The sequence below is a fragment of the Manacus vitellinus genome, unplaced genomic scaffold (genome assembly GCF_001715985.3).
Source record: "Manacus vitellinus isolate BGI_N305 unplaced genomic scaffold, ASM171598v3 scaffold_24_pilon, whole genome shotgun sequence".
Lineage (NCBI taxonomy): Eukaryota > Metazoa > Chordata > Aves > Passeriformes > Pipridae > Manacus > Manacus vitellinus.
In genome coordinates, this window is record NW_021939798.1 from 999,203 (window position 1) to 1,021,935 (window position 22,733).

A 22,733-nucleotide genomic window follows, 5' to 3' on the forward strand; every position below is an offset into this window, starting at 1 on the left:
TCCAACCTGAGCCTGCCCTGACACAGCTCCAGCCATTCCCTGGGTGCTGTCCCTGGGCATGACAGGTAGGACAGCAGTCCACATACACAACTGCCTGATTCTGCCAGGCCAGGGGACATTTCCATTCACAGAGCCAGAATCTGTGTCCCTGACTCCCCAGACCAGCGAAGTTCACCAGCCTGGCCCAAAAGCTGTGGTGATGGGGGCACGGGTTTCCTCTCCAGCTGGCTGGGGCACAGAGGTTCACTCGGCTTGTAGGTTGTCAATAGCAAGTTCAACAGCAGGTGTCAGAGGTGTCCAATTTGCACCATGGGTGTGGGGTTCACACACCAGGATGTTACCAGAACCCAAGATGATGCAAGAAAAATGAGATGACTTTAGCTCATTTCCCAAGACTCAGCACAAAGCCTGAGTTGTCCAGGTTGGATGGGGACAAAGGGCCTGACTGCAACCCAGTCGCTGGCCCGTGGGTTTGGAACAACTCTTCTGACATTGGCCTGCAAGGTGGATCAGCAACATTGTGTCCCCGGTGTCACTCAGTCCATAGGTATTCATCTTTACTACACATTTCCAGACCAGTTTTCCAGAATAATTTTCTCTTTTAGCCTTTAAAACATGTCTCATTGCGAGCCAGTAAAGCAGTTTAAAAGGTACCCAGCTACTGCTAAAAACCTTTCTGAGGATGTGACTGTGTAAATCAGTGTCTGTCCATGGTCATCACAGCCTGCTAAGCCTCTGGTCACAGGAAACAAAGGATCTGCTGCCACTGTCAGGTATGGATTTGCTACAGCCCGTCCAGGGAAAGCAATCTCACAGTGCCTCCTGAAGGGACACCACTGGGGCTGTAAAGATCCTCCAAGATGGGAAACCTGCTTGCCAGGACATGGGGCCAGTGTGTCCCAATCACCCAGGTGTCCAGCTGGAAGTCTTACTGCACCAGAGGGGAAGATTCTGGCCAGAAATTCAAGGGACCTCAGTGATGGTTTGTCCAGTTCAGCTGCAGATGTGGCAGCTCTATCTCACCCTGGTCAAACAATGTGCTCATACAGGGGAGGATCCTTCCCTTGTGCAGAGGTCCTGCACTGCTGCTCAGGGCACAGAGCTCCCTGATGCACTGAGTGGTGCCTGTGAGGTCTGACCTGCTGCTGTAACAACAATTTCCATGAACGTTTGAGAACGTCAGTGACCTCCACACCCGCAGTCTCTGCCTGCAATCACCAGCTAAGGCTATGAACACACACAGGCAGTCCTGATCCAAAAGCCAGGGCCTTCCTTGGAGAAGACATTCACCCGTCCCTGAAGGTCTGAAATCCATCAGACCATCAGGGCTGGAGCAACTAAGGCTGCACGTCCTGTCACCAACAGGAGTCTGCCCCTCACTGTCCCTGTAATGGGGCCGATGAGGTTCAAGGCTCCAGTGCTCCCCTCGTGCCCTCAGCTGGTGCAGCCCTGCTCAGCACTGCCTGCAGCCCCACGGGGCTCAGGGCAGGACATCACCCAGCTCTGTGCTCCTCTCTCTGAGGCAGAAATCGGCCTGAACCCTACAGACCACACTGGCCACAGTCTCCATCCAGTGAACATCCTGCACCCAGCTGAGACACAAGTCCACATGGTGCCACTGCTCACATCCTCACTCCAAAATGAGACTCTGCTCAGGACAAGAGTTGCCTGAGCTTCTCTCTTTGGTGAGGAGAGGACAGCAAATGAGGCAGGACAGCATTTGGGCAGAGCAGGAAAGTACTCAGTACCTGCTGTGATGGGAACCAGAGCAGAACAGAGACCTGCCAATCCTGGCAGCTGTACTTGCCTCTCGAGTAAAATCTCATTCAGGAATGTGTGTGAATTTAATACAAAGTATTAGAAATCGATATTCAGCTGCTTCCTTCTCCCTCAGGGAGTGAGGCCAGGTGTTTCTTTCTGAAAATGATTCTGAATCAGAGACATGTTTTTCCAGCCAGAAAATTCCAGCATGAAAAATCTCTATGCTAAAGAGCTGCAATAAAACTGATCTTTTATCCAGAATAGACAGAGCCCATCTTACTCTGTTGCTTCCCTCTCTTATCACCCCTGGCAGGAGGTGGCAGGTCCTGCTGACCTCATGGTTCATGAACAGAACAAATGGCTTCTCCAGCAGCTTTCTGCTGGCAGGTTTCCTCCTGGCTCTTCAATGGGCCCCTGCTCTGCTGGGAGATTGGTCCTTGCAGACCCTGTAAGTTCTGTCCGCAGCAAAATGAACTGCCTTCCCTCCAGACTTTTCCCCCTGCCGTTGTAAATCCCGCTGGCTTGGTGCCAAAGACTATGCTAGACACAACCATAATACAGTCATTTTTCTTCTGCATGTTGGAGAAGGAAACAGCAGAGATGCTATTCTTTCAAATAATTTAACAAAATGCAGATCCCAGCTCAAGGTAACTCTTTAACCTCTTCAGTGAGAGTCCTCCCTGCTGCCAGGGCTGTGCTGTCCTGCAGTCTGTCTGACCGCAGCCGCGTGCGGGGGATTTTCAGGTTCAGGAGCTCTGTGCTGCTCTCAGACAGCAGATCCACTCTCCAGTGTGCTGGTAGGGAGCAGCCTGCATAGATGAAACGATAGCAGCTGACCCTCCAGAGGCTTTTATGCAGTGTTAGCTTAGAAGGAGGATTTGCTTCTGGGAAGAGTCATCCCTTGCGACTCGAAGAAATCAATAAAGGGAAATGCTGTTTCAGAAAATGTTCATGTCTCTCAGACCTTCTGGTCCCCAGCAGGCCCTGCTCCCTGTGCATGCTCTCATTCACTGCAAAATGTGCCTGTGACCTGCAGACTCACACACTGCTGTGTTCTGCACTCCCCATGAACACAGCACATGTGCACGGCACCCTGAGTGGATGCCTGAGGAAAGCAGAGCACAGAGCCTGGTCTCCATCCTGCCCATGGGCCAGTCTGAGCAACGTTTTCACATCACTTCAGAAGCATTTCATGTTCTGGCTGGAGGAGCAGGGAGAGCATGGGCTCCCAAACAGGCAATGGATGGCCCAGAATGAGCTCAGGGTGGCAGTTTCCCCCAGGAAAGCTGTGATTCAATCCTCCTCAGAATGGGGTAATGACTGAGGCATTTCCTCTCCTTCTCTGGGGCTGCAAATATGGAGCTTTTGCTCCAGTGAAACCTGCTGTGATCCAGGAGTGTAAATTCATCTCTTGTAAGGCAAATGGAAGCCACAAGATACTTTTTGACCCTACTTACAACGAAGACTTTTCCTACGGATCCTTTGAAAGAGTGACTGGAAGGGTCTTTCAGCAGCCAGCATGCAGGAAGGTGAGTACCTGCTCAAGCCCATGAGAAAATAGGAGCTCTTTTTGGGTTCATCCAAAAGCCTGAAGTGTATAGCTCTGTCCGAGGAGCTGTAGAATTTGGAAGTGGGAGCATTTAAATGCTTCCAGGAGACACCTGGAGCCAGGCTGCACTGTGCAATGCCTGGCCTTATTGGGCAGCACAGCCACCTCTGACAGCCCTGCAGGTCTTGCTGTGAGGTCTCAGCACCTCAGGACACCTGAGGCCTCTCCAGCAGGATGCCTGGTTGAGGGTCTCCAGCCTGTGTCTGGACATCACTAGTGGCACTGGAGGCTTTACAACCCATGGAATCTTGAGAGCCACCAAGACTTGTGCAAAGAAGAGCAGAGGCTCAGCCTTCCCTGTCCAGGTGAATGTGGAGCAGCCCTGGTACTGACTGCTCATCCTCACCCTGCTCTGCCTTCCTCTGAGGGTGGCCTCTCCAGGTGGCACTGCCACCTGGGCCCACATCAGCTCCCCCAGGGCTACGTGTGTAACAGTGAAATTCAAAAAGTCCCTTGTCTGCACAGTTGAGCCCAGAGGAGCCCCAGGACAGTCAGATTAGGGGGACTGGAAAAATCTCTTAGCTCCAGATAAGAAGGCTTCTCATGTGCTTCCTGCTATTTGCATTCGGAAAGAAATTCTGTAGAAGATGAACTTAAAACATTTGGGCTAAAAACACTGCACCACAGCCAAACTCTGAAATTCCAGGCCATCCTTCTGCAGCATGCCAGAGGTGCATTGCCAGCCACTGGCATTTCAATATACATGGGATGTGGGGGTATCCCAAGATGAGGAGTGTCCAGCTCAACCACCAAGTCAAATAGCTTTAGGCACTGGATTCCTGGAGGGAGGAAGGCTCCTCCTCATTGCAGGTGGGAGGGCTGTGCTGGGCACACACCTGCACAGCACTGCAGGAGCCAAGAGCCACCTCCCAGGCCCAAGAGGAGCTCAAGGATGGATAACAATGTTCCTGTGCTTTCCCAGATGCTTGTCCCACACCTGCATCCCAGGTGCTGCTCCGTGGTCAGTCAGGGTGACCTGCCCTCCTGCACAGGTCACATCCTGTGGGCAACTCCTCTGCTGTGAGCAGGCAGGAATAATCACAGAATATTCTTAATGGGAAGGACCCACAAGGATCACTGAGTCCAACTCTTAAGTGAATGGCCTTTACAGGGATCAAACACCACCTTCGTGTTAGTAGCACTGTGTTCTAACCAAATGAGTTAATCTCAGGTGCTTGCCAACACCAGCAGCCCCTGGAGCTCCTCTCCAGAGCTGAGCTGCTCATGCCCTCAGGCCGCTCTCTGCTGACACAGACATCCAGGCAGCAGCAAAGGCCCTGCCTGTGCTGTGTGCTGCAGGGTTTTACACAGCCCAGAGATCTTGCCTGGGCCTGCAGACAGAAAGGGCTTTTCCAAGGAAAAACAGGACAGGAAAGACCTAGTAATCCCCCAAAAGAAACACCAGCACATTCCTGCAGGCAAGCAGTTACGTGACGGGCGGCAGAGCCGGCTCCCCAGAGCCGCTGGAGAACGAGCAGACAAGTACCATGTGTGGAAGTTTCAGCTTCAGCTCTGCACTGTGGTCTATGATCATGGAGGAGGTGTGAGCCAGTCCTGCCAAGAATTTGGGGCTCTGCTCCACAGAGGCTCATGTGTTCCCATGCTCTGTGCCCTCTGGCAGACCTGTCCCATGCAGGTTCAGCTGAGGGGTGAGCTCCAAGGGTGCCCACGAGCCAGGGGTGCTCCTGGCTCCATTGTGGAGCTCTGAGATGTTCAGTGCACATCCTGTCCCTGCTCAGAGCACCAGGAAGAGGCAAAGTGGAGGGGGACACGGGCACGACCTCTGGGGTTATGCCTCTCCATCCCACTGGAATTGGGGAGTAGCCACCCAGCACCCCTGTCCCTCCTGCTGCCTCCATGAAGTGGGACAATGGAGAAACACTGATTATTGCAGGGTCCTGCACAAGTTCAGGAGGTCGTGAGGGATCACTGGGACACACTGGTGCCAGCTAATACCTACCAGAGCCACTTGGGCCACACTGCATGGGAACAGCCTGGTGGTACAGGGGACAGGCAGTTTGCTGGCATTGGGGCTGGCACAGGAAGTGTTTTGAGCTTGGAGGAGACGTCCCACCCCAGGTCCTGCACGTTTAGCCAAGTTTTGCAGAGAGCTCCAAAACACATGGCCCAGTCTGGGGCAGCTCTGACAGCACAGAGAACAAGAACAGAGGATGGCCAGAACACAGTCTCTGTATGTCCTCCTTAGGATACCATGGAGTCAGAGAAATTCTGGAGAGCAGAGGTGGAAATGGAGAGGGGATGAAGCCGTGTGTGTGCTTTGTGGGCAGATACCTGCTCTGCCAAGGAGCAGGCTGGAGCAGAGTCAGCAGGACTGACAGACGCGGGGGGGGGTTGGGCACACCAAAGTGCTATGGTTCCCCCACCCTTGCTGTGTTGGAGGATGTTGTAGGATGAATCTGTCAGGAGATCAATTTGCAACGAGTGAAATCACTTTTTTATACAATCACTGGTGAGTGTCTGAACACTGGGATGCCATGAGAGGTTGTAAAGGCAGTTCAAAACAAAATTAGAAAATTATATTGATAAATTAGACAACTGAGTTAATAAGACCTCTGCCAAAATGCCAATATAGGAACAGAAGGATTTCAGGGCAGTACTTGTCAGAACCCTGGGCAGGGCTGAGGCAGGAGGGACAGTGTCTAACTCAGGAGAAGGCCAAGCTTGAAGCGCATTCTCACCTACACTCCATCAGAAAATCTTGCCATGGTCCCTGTGGTGGCTCAACAGTGGGTGAGAGCCATGAACAAAACAGGGAGGTGGCCCCAGGGCTGCTGGCAGTGCTGCTGCAGGGCCTTGCTGGCAAACCTGCTCTGTGAAAGCGAGCTGGGAAAATGAATCTGTGTACAGCAAGGAGAGATGCAGGGTGTGACATGGCTGACAGTCATGCAAATTGGTCACAACCAAAGTCTGGATGAGTGTTTTGGTGATCCTATACACCCCCCCACGCACATGCTGTGCGCCACAGCATCTCTTCCCATACCCCAGTAAGTACCAGCCCTAATATCCCAAACTACTAAAAATGTCTTTCCAAGTGAAAGCTGTGAATCCAACAAGAAGTATCAATAGCAGATGCAAGGAGAGGGGGGGAGATATACATAAGATGAGGAATGGGGCTGGCACAAGAGAGTAGTTGTGAACAACCCTTGAAGCCACTCAGGCTGCAGTGAGAGGATAGTCTCTGGCTGTCAGCATGTCCTGGGGCTTCACATCTTCTGAAGGGAGTGACTGATCTCCAGTCAGCGAGCAAGGGAGCAAAGGTCTGCTCCAGAGAGCAAGGACTGGACTCCATCACAGGTGTCTATGAAAGCCATTCCAAAGGGTGGCCTGGTCTGCAAAATATCTTAAGCTGCTCTCAGAATGTGCTGTGAGCTGCCTTCAACACCATGTGAAAGTGTCTTGCTCTTTGAAAAGGTGAATTCAGCATCTCCTGTCTATGTATCTAAGGTCAACTGAGGTGGTTCTCAACTCTAGGATCCTGGTGCTCCATCTCCAACAGCAGAGAGGTAAACATGACCAGGGGCTGGGTTTTGGGCAGAACTATCTCAAGAAAAGAGCCATCGCTTTATTTTTTTCTTTGTAAAGATAATCTGACACCAGATTTCTCCTGCTCCCCTTCCCCCAAACACTCTGCCTTCCCTAGAAAAATGTCACCAGCTGTACTGCTTTCACAGAATCACAGAATATGCTGGGTTGGAAGGGTCATCGAGTCCAACTCCTGGCCCTGCACAGGCCCATCCCCAAGAGTCACCCCCTGTGCCCCAGAGGATCAGCCAAACCCTCCTGCAGCTCTGGCAGCCTTGGGGCTGTGCCCACTGCCCTGGGGAGCCTGGGCAGTGCCCAACCAGCCTCTGGGGGAAGAACCTTGGCCTGAGATCCAACCTGAGCCTGCCCTGACACAGCTCCAGCCCTTCCCTGGCTGCTGTCCCTGGTCCCCCCAGAGCAGAGCTCAGTCCCTACCCCTCCTCTGCCCCTGCCCAGGAAGGTGGAACTGCAGTGAGGTCTCCCCTCAGTCTCCTCTTCGCCAGCTGAACACACCAAGTGCCCTCAGTGTCCTCACACACCTTCAAATCAAGGCCCTTCCCCATCCCTGTTGCCTCCTTTGGTCACTCTCTAATGGCTTCAGATCTTTCTTATATTATGGTGCCCCAAACTGCCCCAATATTGCAGATTAGGCCACCACATTGCAGAGCAGAGTGAGACAATCCCCTGCCCTGCAGCTTTCCGTGTCTCACAACTTTTGTTCTGGAAAGGTGTCACCAGAAAACTTGTCACTACCTCACGTCTAAGAAAGCAAAGCAAGGGGAAGGAGGTCCCTGGGACTGGCCACAATGTCCCAGTGGCAGGGCTCAGTGTCATGGGCCGGGTCCAGCTGCTGGAAGGGCATTTCCATGGGAAGGAGCTGCTGCTGCTGCTGCTGCACATCTCGTGTGGGAGTCCCGAGGTAACGGCACTGATGGGAAGCAGCACCAAAGGCAGGCAAGTAGACAATAAAGAGGCTCTTTTTTCTCTTCATGAGCTCTCAAACCCCGTGGCAGGTTTATGATAGTTGACTGCAGCACTGCTGGGCCTGTGGAGCACTGGAAAGTCGTTACCCCTTTGGGAGCTGGCAGGGAATGGGAACATTCACCTGGGACAGGGCCCAAAGCATCACCTTTCCAGAGCCTTGAACTTTCTGGGTGAATGACTTAGTTTAGATTAAAGGAATCAACAAAACCAAGTGCAAAGCATTCTCTGCTGGTAAAACAGGATCAGCACTGCCTGCGCTGCCAGCAGGCTCCTGGGAATTTAAAGGAGAAGGAGACAGAAAGCAAATACTTGAAGACACAAAGATCTCAGTTATTGGGTGATGTGCTGGGGCCAGGAGGATGCATGGTCAGGGAAGAGCTTTTTTGGTTTCGAAAGCACCCTTGTGTTTTGATAACTCAGTTACTTTTTCCCAGTAACTACCAAGGAAAAAGAAACTGTCTGCTCAGAGATTATCTCTGCAGTGATATGTGGAAAGCAAAGCAGAGCTGTAAAATATCTACAGTTAGGGATCACGATCTGGAAGAAGAAAACAGGAAACATGAATCCAGTGGAAAACCAAAGATAAATGATCATCCAGCTAAGGAGAGTTTGAGACAGGGAGATATTTCCTGCTAAAGAAAGGAGGGTTTGTGGAAGTGACACCTCATCTTATACATCAGGAGAAGACTTTCCATCCAAGAATGAGGCAAAAAAATTATTGTCTACTTTGGGGAAAAGGCGAGAGGGCAGAGGGAGCATTTCAGCTCTGCAGATAGCACTGTACTCTGTGTGATCTGGAGATTTGTGACACGGGGAGCCCACCCAGGACAGAAGTGGCAGGGAGTGCTTGGGTCCTGTGGCAGAGTTATTTTTCTCTGGAGTGAGCTGAGGCCAGTGAGGTGACACTGCTGCCCACCCTTCTCTGGGAGCTGAGCTGGGCTTCATGGTGGGACACGTGATGGGGCTGTGCTGGGGGAGCCGTGGAGGAACCATCACAGGCACAGTACAGCCTTAAACACTGCTGTGGCCACACAAAATCCCAGGAACCAGGAGCAGGTGGAGGTGTCTGGATGAAAAAAGCACCACAGGGAACTGAAGCCATTGCCCAACCTGAGAGGCAGTGATTTCCCCTCCTCCCCCCTCAGTCCTTCTGGCCTGGCTTCTCCAATGGCCATGGGAACTTCCCCACCATCAGAGCCTTTGTGCACTGTAAGGTGCACTCTGGCATTTCCCAGCTCTGCAGCTTCTGCCATTGCAGTCTTCATGGTTCCAGAGGGGAACATTTCGAGAATGGCTGCTTGCACTTCTTCCGTCCAGTCTCGTCTCTATGGGGTCTGCATGCACCCCAAATTACTGTGGCTCCAAAGGGTTGGCACATTCTGGTACCTACTGACACTGCATCCAATGGGGGAGTGGGAGAGGATGGGAAAAATCCTCACCCCACAGCACTGCAAGGCAGAAATCCCTTTGGCCTCAAAGGAACAAGGGTTTCACTTGCTGTTTTTCAGGCTGCACTTTGTCAGAGATCCACTTGGGAGCTCTTTCAAAACAACGTCTAAGTGAGCTGCCATGACCCAGGAGACTGGAATGTGTCCCTGGGAAAGCCTCCCTGGCACTGCCACGACACAGGGCAGGGCTGGGCCATCCCTGTCGAGGGGAGCACAGCTGAACCTGCCACTCTCTCCTGCCCCTGGTCAAACGTGACCAAACAAACCATCCACACCAGCTGCAATCATGCACAACACATTTGTTCCACTGTTCCCACATCTGCCTCTTGCTGGAAATGTACTGGCCTTGGATGTGGATCACACATACCAGGGACTGGATCCAGCTGTACCGGGTTGGGAAGACAGCCCAGATTTACGGCACAAGCTGCATGGTCCATGCCTTGCAGTGCCAAGGGTGGGGGGCTGTTGACCCCTCAGACATCCCATAAATCCTCCCCAGAAGGCTGTGACTCTTCCAGTGGGTCCCTGGCTTACAGCATTTGAGCACTCTGGAAGCAAAGAGCAGCCAGAGTAAGGAGCCTTGCCTTGGGATGTTTGGGATGTTTGCTTGATGGTCTCAGAGCCCCAACAGAACCCAAGAGCTGGGTGACTGACCGTGCCAGGCACCAAAATTCAGCCGTCCCTGAGACTTTTCCTTCCTCCATGTCTGGATCTGTACTTGGTTTCCTCCTCTCCTCCAAGCCCAGCTTCCTGCCTCCCTGCCACCACCAGGAACCTTGCATGAGTTTATGCCTGCATCTGGCTTTGCACGTGTTAAAACCAGAGCAGGACTGCATGAAACCTCTGGGGAAATGCAGCTGAGGAGGGTTCCCCCATCAAGCCTCCTCTGCAGGATTTAGAGCCAAAGATGCTTGTCCTCCCTATGTGTTTTGCTTTGGTGTCCCGTAGGTCATTTTTTTCTTTACTTGAGTGTGCTATTTTAACCTCATGCCATTATATAATACCAGAAACATAATGAATAATAGTACCAGGCTCTTAAACTATTTGCTCAGTGTTTCCCTGGGGTTTGACGCATGTTTGCTTTCCTATCCTCATTCTCCCTGTCAGTCTTTTCCAGCAAGGCAGAGGGCCTGTGCTTCTTCCTCTCTGTGCTGGGAATGCTGTTGGCACCTCTGTGCCTTGAGGAGGAAGGACATCCCCCAGTGCAGCACAGGGACTCACATTCACACTGTGTGGCTGTGCTGAGGTCAGGCCCAACACAGAGGTGAGGCCAGAAGAGACAATGATGGCACCTCTGAGGTTTGGTCTGCAAGGAAAGCCAAGAAAGAACCAAGAGGAGTCTTCCATATCCAAGCCACATTCCTGCCCCAGGGCAGTGGGTCTGCAAGGTGTCCATGCTCCCCCATGCTCCCTGTTCTCCCCTGGGCAGGGTTTGTGCCTTACAAGAGGTGACAAGTGAGCACCTTGCCCCCACAAGCTGTACCAGGCCCTCTGCAGGGAAGCACTGAACTCCTGGACCAGCTCTCCCCCTCCTTGGCTGGTACTGCTGTCCTGGTGTCCACGGCAGAGGAGGACTCCACTTACACCTCAGAGCATTCCAATTTCCATTTTGCACCTCTGGGTTGCTCCAATAGATTTGCAGCAGCTTGCCTGTTTGTGGGGGGGGTCCCAGGTTCCGTACACAAGAAATGGGGAGGAAAAGGATATGAATTCCCACATTCTTTTGGCTAGTCTGGCAAATTCAGCACCCAGTCTAGAGGAAGACAGCCTATGCCAGATGGAGGGAGCGCCTCCTTAGCTTCTCAGGCTTGCTCAGCCATTTTGCAGAACTGGAGTTCTTAATTCTGGCATGAAATCCTAATCAGTAAGGACAAAGTTGGGAAAACCTCAGCCCTGAATCCTGATGGCTTTGGAAGCCAAGCTTTCTTCCCACCTACATATTTGACATGTCAGGCCTCACACATCCTTGACCCCATCCCTGATTCCTGCTAGATGATGTTCCTCCTGCCCTGTCTGTGTTCTGGCCAACCTTCTAGGGGTTCCCATCTATCCTCTCCCTTGCCTGATGCCGACCCAGACTGCAGCTCTCAGCTCTTGGCAGTCTCTTTGTGGAAGCTGAGACTTTGAAAGTAACCTGAGAGTGTGAAGAGATCTCTTGGGTCAGTATTCTCAGCTGCAGCAATGGTTCATGTGCTGGATCCTTTCTATTGCTCACACCCCAAGGTGGTATCTTCATGCTTGGAAACAGCAGCCACTGATGCAACTACTGTCCAACTGGTCACAGGTTGGGAAGCTGAGACCTGGAAAGCAGAGTCTCCCTTACAAAAGGCTGGAACCTGAAAATCAGCACACAAGAGTTTATAAAGAATTGGTCCTTGAGCTCCGCCCCATCCATGTTTATTTTTAACAAAAGTTGGAATATTGTTCCAAAGGACTGGAAAAGGCCAACAGTGTACAAATATTTACAGAGTATAGAATAAACTGTCAGCCTCTTAACTTGACATCAGTCCCGGCTGAAATTGTGGCAAGCTGATACAACACTACTTAGAGACAATCAAAAGCTGTTTCTGATCTTAAAGCATGAATTCAATATATAATTTTATGGAGTTTGGTCTGTAAACACTCTGGCCTTCCCTGAAGGCTGAAACTCCATGATATTTTGTTCTTGAGATTTTCATTGACCAAAAATGACATTTACACTGCTAAGTAGATCTAAGTCTGTCCAACAGTCAGACCCTGAAATGTGTCTGCTAATCGAGAGTCATCCTCTGATGGTGCTGCAGGAGTTTTGGGGTAGCGTACATCAGCGTCCTGCTCTAAACCCCCCACAACACAAGCTCTTTAACAGTGATCTGGGAGAAATGATTCTCGTCGGGGAAAAATATTTGCTGTTGTGGTTTTCAGAGCTGAAGAAATGTGTTTTAGTAGAAAAACATCAGCATTTAGTGCATGCAGGGTTTGAAAGATTGAGGTGATTGAGGATTTGGTAAACCAGGCAGACTGTGCATTTTAACATAGGATCAGAGAATCATTCAGGTTGGAAAAGACCTCCAGGATTATCGAGTCCAATCTTTGACCCATCCCCACCTCATCCCCCAGCCCAGACTGTCACGTTCAGTCATTCCTTGGACACCTCCAGGGATGGGGACTCCACCTTCTCCCTGGGCAGCCTTCTAAGGCCTTCTAAGGCCTGACCACCCTTTCTAGGAAGAAATTCTTCCTGATGTCTAACCTGACCCTCCTCTGGTGCAGCTTGAGGCCATTTCCTCTCATCCTCTGGGAGCAGAGTCCGACCCCCTCCCCCAGCTCCACCGTCCTGTGCCCCTGGGATTCCCCCTGAGCCTCCTTTTCTCCAGGCTGAGCCCCTCCAGCTCCCTCAGCCGCTCCTCACAGGACTGACCCTTCGCCAGCTTTGTTGCCCTTCTCTGGACTGAATCCAGAAGAGTTTTATACTTTCAAGAAGGAAGATGAAGATGCCACTGATGGGACAGTGCACTGTACCCTGGAAAGCCATGACCTTGAAAATGACCTTGGGGCCACTGCTGACAACATCAGCAAATATTGCCCGAGTGATGCTCTGTCTCCACGTGGGAATGCAACATTGCTGTAGGGACTGGGTAACACTGACTCTGAGAACAGTGTCAAAGTTATCTGTTTATGACATTGATAAGAACACACTGGAAGAGTCTTCCCATTTTTAGCCTTATGAGTTTCTTTTAAGATACTGAAAAATGAAAAAAAGAAAGGGTTCAGAAAAGAGCTACAGAAAAACATTGTGTCTAAAGGGCATGTTTTAGTGAGAGATTAAAGTAGGTCAATTAATTTAACTTATCCAAGAAAATATGACAAAGTGACTGAACAGTGTTTATAAGGCCACATTTCTACAAGAAGAATCTTTGATTTAGTGGAAAAATAAGGAACAGGGCTTACTGCTGGTAGTGGAAGTGAGACAACACCAGTTGTAACCAAGGTGTCCCGCTCAACAAAACCAGCACCTCAGCTCAGGGATATGGTGGCTGCTCCTTTTCCCTGGAGAGTGTGGCTGAACCCCACTTTCCACCAAAGTAGTGCTGGAGAGCTGCACATGGACATTCCTGGGCATGATCCCTGCCCTGTGGTCACCCCTGACTTGCAGCCAGGGATCTGTGAATGTGCTCTGAAAAGCAAAGGCTTGTTGTGCTGCCTGTTCCCTGGCACTGTGCTGTGACGCTGGAAAGCATCGGGAGGATTCATAACCCTGGTGCATTAGACCCCAGCAGTGATGGCTGTTGCCATTACAAAACAGGGCTTGGAGAGGGCTGGAATTGCAGGCTGTGGGAAGTACTGGCTGCACTGGGTCCAGGTATGTGACAGCATCTTAAATTAAGAGTGTGAATTCATTTTTTGCTGCAGTATAAGGCAGCAACAGACTTCACTGTCAAATATAAAAGAGAATTTCATCCCAACAATAAATAAGCATTTCTTCCACGCCAACAGCTGCTTACAGGTTGTACCTAAGCATGGAAACCAAAGCAACACAGACTGTCAAAAATAATAGGGGTCCATCCTTACTGCAGCTTGACACCTTTTGAGTGGTGTGGAGACACACAGGATGGAAAAGCAGCTGTATCTGCCCAGCTGGGCATTCCTAGGGAATGACAGCAGCTGGCAGCACACAAAAGAGCCAGCATGGTGCCCCTGTCAGAGTAGGATGCTTCTGAGCTCTGGCTGACCAGAAGCGGAGGACTGGGTATGATCTTGGAGGCCCTTCATCTGTCAGTGGTTGCTCTGAGTAAATGCACTGGTGATTAGTTATCCTGACCTCAAACAGAATGATTGCTGGCATGTTTGCAGTTTGAAGCATGCAGGATAAAAGCTTTCAAGTTGCAAAATCTCAAGGTGGGAACACAGGATCTGCCTGTCAGATTTCTGTAGAGTGATGCACAGCTGCTTATCAGACACTGCCCTGCATGGGGGGCAGCTCTCCTCGGGGGTGTGTGGCATTCCCAGGTCCACGTGCCAAACTTGTGACAGACAGATCCCACCATGGCTTTTCCAGCTTCTTATGCACAACAGCACTACATGACAGGATACAAAATGAGCTCAATCCCTTTGCTTGGTGGCCAGAGCAGATGGTAGGAATCTTCTAGAGGCCGACACATGAGGCGTTTGGACTCTGAATCCTATTTTCTTCTCACTCTCTTGAGCACCAGGGATTATAGGCTTAGGCAAGTCAGCTGGGGATAACAGAGCTGTGTCCAAGGGCACGAGCAGAAAATGGGGAGGAAAATCTCTCCAAAACCTATTCCTCAACTCCAAAGAAAACATGAAGCAGCAGCATATAGCATCAGTTAATTCTCCTGCCACTGTTTTGGAGCCTGCTGTTTACCTTCATGTGCTGGCTCACATAACACAATGTATAGCTCTTGACTCCAGCCCTGAGGACAGGACCTGAGTGCAGCTGGGCTGTGTTACCCCGAGGAAGCCTAGAACAAAAAGGGTCCTTGGGCTGCCCTGAGGCTGCAGCCCCACCTGGCAGAGATGTGCTCTCAGGTGTTTGGTAACAGGGGATGTGCCCACACTGGCCATGTCTGCAGGCATTGGCTGCCTGGGGGAGCTGGACAGAGCAGGACCTCCCATTCTGTGGCACTGGTCATCCTCAAACCTTTCATCTCCACCTCCTGAGATGAATCCCCAAGACAAGGGCTGAGCCAGCACTGTGCACACTGCTATGCACTCCAGCACTCCTGACACACACTGCCCTCAGGGCAAGGATGTGGCCACCATTTTCAAGGGGAAGGGAGTCCACATAAAGCATCAAGTAACCCTGTCTGAAGGCTCTGTTGTTACCACTGTGAAATCATCTGTGCATGACCGAAAGCAGATAACAGTTATTACAGTTTACAAATACAAGAAAATGCCTCCCAGGCTCATCCAAACAGCCCTCTGGGTCCTGATGGCCCATCAGAACTGCCCCCTATGACAATGGACACCAAGGCTGCCTGGCCCAGCACCACCCTGCTCGGTCAGGGGTCACACCAGGGAAGGAGCACCAAGCATCACCATCCAAACCAGGTGCCTCCTCATCTGTGTTTACAACTGTAATTCCCTAATTACAAGTTCCCCAGCTCCCTCCAAAAACTCTCATCTAGTTTCAATGTCGCTAACATCCAGTGTTTTGACAACAACTAACAATTGTTGTGCTTTCATTGTGGTAAGACAGGAAAGGCTGCTCAGAAACTCCTGGCAGCTGCCTGTTGGGCATTGCTGCCCCTCTCACAACCAGAAATCCATTATTCTGAAATTGCAGCATTACAACCCTCTGAGATTGGCCCCTAAGCACACGTGGCAAGGCAAAGGTGTGGGTGATCATGTTCTTGGGTTTTCACATGAGCAGGGCAATAGATGGGAACATCTGTGAGAGCTGTGGAGCTGCTGTGAGAGAAAAACTTGAGAATTTGAAAGTCCTGTCTTCCCAAAGACTGATAGGAGGTGGGGCTGCCAAGATGTCCAGCGCCAAAATCACTGTCTGGTTCTCAGTAAATCCAATCTGGGATGCCAGACAGGAGCACTGCCACAGGAGGCCTCAGTGAATACAGATGATAAATTTCCCCACATACCCTCTCCGTGGCATCAAAACAAACTGTGTGGTTCAGGCTCAAGACCCTGCTGGGACCAGCAGGCAACCTGTGCAGAGGAAATCCAAGTCTAGAGGAATCTCCAGAACTAAATCCAGACCTTTGTCAGTTTAATCCTGATCTCAGTGAAATGGGTATAAGGTATGAACAAATCCATGGGGATGAGCATATATCCAGACTGATCTGTGGAGGGCCCACGCTGCTGCTACAGCAGCAGAATCACAGCCCCTTCCATGGTGCACTGGGCTGGGGTTTGATGAATCCATGGAAGGAGAAGGGCATTCTGTAACTCTGGCACCACTTCAGCTCCCTCAGCCCATGCCTGCCCTGCAGGGAATTGGGGAGCAGGCTGTGAGCTGGACCTGTGTGCACCCACCACAGTGGCCACTGCACATTGTCCGGCCTCTCGCAAGGCAAGATCTGTCATGAGACCCCTGGTCTGTGCAACGCCCCCAATCCTGGGCCCTGCAGCACACCCAGAACCACATGCTATATTCAGGCGATGTCCTTAGACAAAATACACTGCCATAAACAGGGTCTCTGCTCCCTGTGTCCTTTCCTGCTCATGGACCTGCAGAGTCACCCTCAGCATCTCAGCAGAGAGGAGGTGCTGGCAAAGAGGTGTGCAGGGCAGAGATGAAAGCAGATGTGCAGAGAACACAGGGTTTCCAACCAGGGGCTGAAACTGGGTTGTACTCACAGTTATTTAGTCTGGGAGAGTAATGGCTTTAGTTTGAATGATCAGGATATGGGAATCTGTAGGAGGCTTAAGTTTTGGATTTGGGATGCTGTGGGCATCACAACACAATAGCTGTGGATTCCGCGAGGAATGGGGATCTGAGAGCACATCCACCAGCCTTCCTACCAAACCCATGGAGCCTGTTGTGTTGTACAGTTCACCTCCTGCCCACTGGCCCTTTGTGCTTTCTTCCCTTGCTTGCTCTCCTGCCACACAACAGCTCTGGGAGAGAAGTTTGCTGTTTCCCTCTCCAAATTCCACATGGACTGCTGACTCTTCTCTGCTGCCCATGGCCATGATGCCCCCAGAACAGATCTTCCTGCCTCCCTGGTCCTGTGTCTCTTTTCCAAGATGAAAAAGGCCAAGAATGTTCTCTCAAGATGGAATCAAATCTCACAAAACGTTTCTTAAAATATCATCTGTCACTGGAAAAGGGTGAATTTTCTAATTTGGAAAGACATATCAGGGCCTCATGGTGTTTGAGTCAGGCTGGGCTACAGCCAAGGACATTCACCATGGCTCAGCCCAGCTCACAGGGAAGACCTCACGGAGCATCCTGGGTGATGTAGTCCAAGCACGGAAGCCTGTCATCCAGACAGGATGAGTGACATGAGTTTCCAAACCTGCAAGTCCAGTGAGTCACCCCGGTGGCATCCCTGGGTCAAACTCTCCCTGAAATAACTAACGTGGGCTGGAAGTTTTCACTAGAAAGTAAACATTTTTCCACAGAATTGAGAAGCCTTGTCTGAGCATTAATAACCTCTTTGGGCTGCCCATCCCTGGGGGTGACCCTGGGCACCCTGGGCTGACCATCCCTGCTCCCAACAGCTTCCCAGTGGGTGTTTGCTGTGGTGCAGCTCTGACTCTGCTCTCCCACAGCCCCTGTTTTACACATCTGAAGACACGAGCACTTTTAGATACAGCTTTTCACCATGGAAAGCAGGAGGGGGGATTTCCCTTTGCCTTCCCAGGGAGATGTGTAAAATCCAGGCTCTTGAAAGCACTGTTCATTAAGGACGTGCTTTGTTATCAGGAAAGGCTAATTGCTGCCACCATTTCCCATTCATAAGTGTTCAGCTTTGCAGAAAACCAGGAAAGCTCTTACCCACAGTGCTAATTCCTTTGATGATAAAGTTCTGGGTGTGCCATATCAGCCCTTAACCTGCCTATGCCAGGGAGCCTTTATTTAGCATCAACATTTATCACTGCTAAATGTATAAATAATACCATTAGCCACTCTGAGCAGTGATAAAATTAGCAGTGTAAACAGAGAAAGTGAGTGACCTTAGTGGAGAACCATTGTTGATTTTGACCCAACACCTACCAGTATGATTAGTCACAGCAGAACAACTCAGGGAAAGGAGCCATTGGGGCTTGTTTGGAAATTAGAGCCTTGTAGTGTTTATTTTATGGAACAGATCTAATTCCTGCTGAGTTTCTCTATAAGCACCGGGTCATGGCCCCACCTCCGTTCCGCCGGACGCCACAGCTCCCCAGGGGCTCATCAGGCTCGTGTGAGCAACGCTCCTGAAAGCTTCACTGTCTTCCAAACCAGCCTCTCTGTTGCCTGTCGGGGTGAGCAGGGGCAGGAGGCGTCATGCAAGCATTGCCCCGTGACACCACAGCACTTCTAGGGGCTTCTTTCTCTTCAGACCCTGGTGAGACATGTGGTGCCCCTTCTCATGTTCTCTATCCATCCAGCCAGAGCACACCCTGAAGAGCATTAGGATTTGCCAGTTCTTCTCTGCTAAAAGCAGATGCTTGTCCCAGGGATGAGAAGCAGGAGCCAGCACAACTGTGGCCCTCCAGGCAGCCACACAGTCAGGGGGCTCGGGTGTGCAGAAGATGTGTCTGCTGAGGGGCAGGACAACCAGTAAAGCTTGCAGCATACTCCTGCTGAAAAGGTTGCCCTGACAGCTGTTGGAGGTGGATATTCACACCATCAGAATTCAGTGGATGTCAGTTATGGATTCACATGGTGCTTGTGCGTGTGCTGAGCTGTTAGAGCATAACAAACAGGGAACTCCCAGGACTTTGCCTGGGCTACAGTAAGTGTTGCTTTGTAAAGATTGCCCAAGCGTGGCTGTGAAAAGTTGAGATGAAATCAGAAAAAATCATGCAAAATTTGCATTTCTTAATTATTTTTTGAAATGGGCACTCAAAGAAGACTGAGAGTCCCATCTCCTGAAGGGTCTCAGATAACAGAAGGAATTCCTCCCTGTTGAGGGTGGGGAGGCCCTGGCACAGGTTGCCCAGAGAAGCTGTGGCTGCCCCATCCCTGGAAGTGTTCAAGGCCAGGTTGGACGGGGCTTGGAGCAACCTGGGCTAGTGGAAGGTGTCCCTGCCCATGGTTGAGGGGTGGAACAAGATGATCTTTAAGGTCCTTTCCAACCCAAACCACTCTGTGATTCTGTGACCTACAGTCCTATGCACGGGGAATATTTCTGGATCCAAGGACCTTAAAATCCCAGAAAGATATGTCCCTGACTGCAGAAATGAGACTTGACCAGATCCACTGGGTTGTGCCCCTAGCCTCAGTGCCATTGTGGCCACTGAGGGACATATGACAGAGACATGTCGTAGGACAACAGCCCAAACAAAAATGGGCAAAGGAAGAGTCCTTGAAGCCAGCAGGCAGCTCATGGCTGGACATCGGTTGGAGTCTTGGAGTTTTCTGATGCCAACACAAAGGACTCTGTGCTTATATTCTCATATCCACTCACTGACCTTCAGAGTAAAGGATCCCTCAGCTCACACAACATGATTCACCATCTCTGGACAAGCAATCTCCAGGTGGTCAGTGATTGTGCTACCACAAGCAGGGCCTTCAAGACCACCTGCTAATCTTCTCAAGAGCCACACTCCAGAGGCTGAACCAAATCAGATTTGAACCTTCAGGTTCATACTTCTTCTCCTACTCCCTAGCACCCAACAGCATCGTCTCGACTTTAACAGTGGGGCCTCAGTCCTGATCTCTGTGTCAGCCTGGCCAGCAGACATGAGCTTTGCCCTCTGAGGCATCTCCCCCTTCTCTGCCTTTCTCTCTCTCTCTCTCTCTCTCTCTGTGTGTGTGTTTAATGTATGTAAGGAAATCAGTCTTTTCACCCAGGTCTGTCATTTGAGTGTTAAGTGTGACATATGCTACTCTTTGGGGTTGGATGGGGTTGGAGTACACAACACTGGGTTTAAGTGAAGGGATGGACTATTCCATCCTGGTGTTGCTCTGGTCAAACAGCACCAGCCAGCAGCAGAGTTGAGGAAAGGGGTCCCAAAAGAAGCTGAGACCCACGTAAAAAGGTTTGACTCTTCTAGGACAAGCTATTAATAGGAGCAAAGAAACGTTGGTTGGAGGCACTTCAGGAGGGTTTCTAGTCCCAAATCCCCATTGGATTGGAAGAGACAGAGCTAGTCAAATGATGGCTGATTGGGAGGTTCAGAGCTAAACAAGACTGATGTGTTTCCAGAAAGCTGACATGGATCTGTTACTTGATTTACCATAATTTAATCAAGCTGATCATTAGGTTAATTTGAAGATCTGATGTAGAATAAAATGCACTGGAACAAGTCAACCAGGGCTGTGGAAGGAATTCCTCCCATTGCCAACTCAAAAATCAATACAAAACAACCACTGAAAATACGTGCTCTGCGAGTACTCATTGGGGAAACACTCTGGCCCCTCTGCGCAGGAAGACAAGCCAGATGACACCCCTTCTTGGACTAACCAGCAGTGAATCTCTGAGCCCCCTCTCCAACCATCTCTCTGGCTTTACTTAGTTACCTAGTTCAGTTATTAATATGCATTATATGGGCACTGGTGAGGTTTGATTGTTCCCTGCCTCATTGTTAGGACTTAGAGATATCCTACAGTCAGTAAATGAGACCAATCTTGGAAACTTTGCCTGAGGTCCTACTATTGTCTTCTCTTGGAAGAGAGGCATGATTGGGGTTTGGAGGTAAAGCAGTTTCTGTGCAGAAACCTTGCTCTTGCATGAGCAAGGTGGGTACCCAGACCTCAGGGGGAAGGGATACAGCCTTAGTTCAGAGCCTAAAGAACAACAGGGCCTCACTAACTGTGACACACTCGGGAGAAATAAGAATGAAAATGCCCTGATGGACCTCACAGTATCCAGAGAAATCAATCTGGGGGGTTTTCCTCATCTCACTCCTCTGAAGGCGACCTCCTCCTGCCCTTCACCCTGCCAGGGCCTTTCCATGGGAGTTGCCCCTTATCCTCACCCTGCTTGTTATCCTTCCAAGGGAGTGGTTATCTGCTCCTCTCACCATTCCTGGGCAGACTTTAGACAGTCCCCTCCTCTGGTTCATCACGGATTTTTCTAATGTGCTAGTGTTTCTCCTCCTGCGACTGCAGACAGGCGCCGGGGAGAACGTGTGCCCTAATTCCAAGCCCGTGCTGGGCAGCCCTGCTGGGGCCGGTCGGGCAGAGCTGCCTCAGGAAACACGAGCGAGCTCAGACTCGTGTGTGTGCCGCCTTGGTTTTCCCGCTGTGCTGCTGCTGTGCGGGTTGGACCCACCGCACACGATACCTGCGCCCGGCCCTGGGTGGGACCCACCGCACACGATACCTGCGCCCCGCCCTGGGTGGGACCCACCGCACACGATACCTGCGCCCCGCCCCGCGCAGCCTTTCCCGGGGCTGCCGGAGCTCCCGAGGAAAGCGCCAGGTCGCCGCTTGCAGTGAGCGGCAGCTTCCTCAGGAGGGAGAGCAAACCGCTTTCTCACCCTGCTTCCCCAGTTCCCGTTTGCTCCCCCCCTCGGTTCCCATCACAGTCTGGCCCCAGCCCTGGGATCCATTTCTCAAGGGCCTTCCCCGGGTTTGGATCTCCTCCTGATGCCTGGCAAGCCGGGACGAACATTCTTACAATCCCACACTCAGTGCCACCCGGGGTTTCCTTTTCTTCGGCTCGTTGGCTGCGTGTCACAACCCGAGTGGTTCCACGTGTCACCTCTACCACAGGACAGGGAACGGGGCTCTCTGAGGGCATCGCATTCGCTGACGTGCCAGCCAAGTTAGACACGAGTGAGCAAAGCCCCTTTGCCTTGAAAATGAGCCGGGGGAGCTTGCTACTCACAACGGGGAAATTTTGGAGGGGAAGCAGAATCAGGAAAAGGTCTGCTGGGAGAGATACACCCCCTGTATGGATACCCCATGGCTGATGTGAGGGGAAGAGAGGCAGTGGGAAAAATGATACAGATACCCCTCTCCAGGGTGCATGGCTGGCATGGACACAAAGCAATGTGCTGCAGGAGGGACAAAGCTGCAGAAGGTTTTGGTGGCATTCATAACATGGCAATGGGATGGAGAGAAGGCTCCAGTCATGGACTGATGAGCATGTAGGGTGCAAGGATCAACATGGGTGAAGTCCAACTTCTAGACTTGTCCTCCTGAACCTACACCCCTGATCAATGCTGGGTGACATTTCCCACCTGTCACCCCTGCTGGGGTTCAGCTCACAGTGCCTACGAGCCCCTGCAGGGGGTGTGTGTGACACGGTGTTAGTGCCATCACTCGTGGCACACTGAGCAGGGTATCCACATCCCACCTGCTCTGGCCCACCCACACCGGGCTGTGCCATCAGCTCACACACCCTGAGACACAGCTCAGCTGTGCATTTACAAGCCCCCCCCCCAGCTGATGGGGATCTTGCAGAGCTGCCAGTTGCATTCCAGCTCGTTATGTTTTAATTTAGTCAATCCATAGGCTGCCTATTGTGAGGATATCAGCACTGAGAGGCAAAATCCAAATCCAGAACATTGCAGAAGAACCAAACTGCCAAAATGCAGAGACAGAGAGACAAAGTAAATCTGTCATAAGGCAGTCCTGACAGACCTCCCACCCCGAGAGGAGCCAGTTCCCAATTAGCACAAAGAACTTGGGCGAAGAGGAGGAACAGATTCAAAAACAAATGAAAGGAACCAAAAATGGTCAAGAAAAGGCCAGTGGAAATACTCAGGTCAGTGCTGTGCCACATAGCACAGGGGGTGTCCCTCTGTGCCTTGGAGCTCTCCCCTGG